A 1,714-nucleotide genomic window follows, 5' to 3' on the forward strand; every position below is an offset into this window, starting at 1 on the left:
CTCTGCGTCAGAGCGGGGCCGGCGTCTGGGCGTGAGCTGGCAGAGCTCCCACCTCCCAGCCCAAGGCCCTGGTGCCTGCAGGTCAAGTTGCACTGGGGGCACCTCGGGTAAGCGCCCCCACCCCACGCTGGGCTGCACAAACCAGCCCTAGAGTTCAAGGGGAAGCTTCGATCCGCAGCGTTCTTCGAGTGCTGCAGAGCTGCTTCACTTCCTTTCCAAATGGGGAATTTCCAAATTCCCATATATAGCTAGACCCTCCAAACAAACACTTTTATGTAGAGCTGAAATAAGGCTGTGTTCCCAAAAGCTTGTTTGTTCCAGCTACAGTAATTTGTCTTAGAGAGGATATTGCATCTCTTCAGAAATTGCGTATTGTTTACATGCCCAGAATGTCACAGAAGCTGCAGCACGCCACCAAAGCCTTCCCACAGGGAGAACACCGCGGGCCTGTGCACAGCGTATGTGTGTACATGTCCGAGTCGCGGTGACACCACAATCCAAATACAGTCGATCGCTTGGTGGTGGTTTGGTGGGGTTTTTTTTAGTTTTTTGGGGGTGTGGGAGTTTTTTTTTACAATCATTAACTGTTCCTGAGCTGTCCCGTAACCTGGTGAGAAGTTGATCATCTTGAGCGAATTTTAGTCGAGCCAATGACAGATGGAGAACATGAGCTGAGCAGAGATGGAGAGCTGAGATCCACAGCCAGATCCTGATCACGTTTAACCAGAAGCAAATCTGGAGTGATACTGCTGGCTTCGGCGTGCAGGATGCGACAGGGAAAGAATCAGCATGTGCATGCATCAGTCTTACTGGAAACAGGATCTGTCGATTACAGTCAAGTTTAAAAATAAAACAAAATTGTGTAAGATCTAATTATTTTCCAGGCTGTTTTTTCCTGCTTCCACCTATCCCAGCAGGATTTGGGAGATAAAGGCTGAAATCTCTCCAGGCTGCAGGGTGTGAGGCTGAATGGCATTCACATTGATAAACTGACAAAAAAGGGAATTATTCTAAGATGAGCAACGCTTCTGTGAAAAGATTTCCTTGGGAAGTGAGTAATGGAAGGAAATCGTCTCCATGTACCCACCAGCCCTAGCGAAGGGGCTCTGAACACGCGTCTGTGATTCCTGGGAACCAGACCCGGAGTGTTTCCAGACCATTGTCTTTGTTTTCTCTGAGCAGGTCGCTGGGCAGTGGGGCAGAAGGATGGGACAGGAGCAGAGGGATGTCTACGTTCATGGATGAGAAGCAGATGGTTTGTAATGGGGCAACACTTGCTTCCTCCAGCCCAGCCCTTTCGTGTCCAGGGTCCAGAATACAACCAGTGTGAGAACAGCGAGTAGGACGTGTTCACCGGCAGAGAACAGGGGCATGACTGAACAAGTACTGCACTCACAGAACCGTCTGGGGTGGAAAAGCCCTTGCAGCTCCTCCAGCCCAACCATGAACCTCACTCTGACCGTTCCCAACCCCACCAAATCCCTCAGCGCTGGCTCAGCTCGACTCTTCAACCCCCCCAGGGATCCGGGGGACTCCCCCCTGCCCTGGGCAGCCCATTCCAACGCCCAACAGCCCCTTCTGCACAGAAATCCTTCCTCAGAGCCAGCCTGACCCTGCCCTGGGCAGCTTGAGGCCATTCCCTCGGGGCCTGGCGCTGGGGCCTTGGCTCCAGAGACTCATCCCCCCTCTCTGCCCCCTCCTGGCAGGGAGTTGC

Source organism: Athene cunicularia (genome assembly GCF_003259725.1).
Source record: "Athene cunicularia isolate RWA chromosome 21 unlocalized genomic scaffold, athCun1 chr21_part1, whole genome shotgun sequence".
NCBI lineage: Eukaryota > Metazoa > Chordata > Aves > Strigiformes > Strigidae > Athene > Athene cunicularia.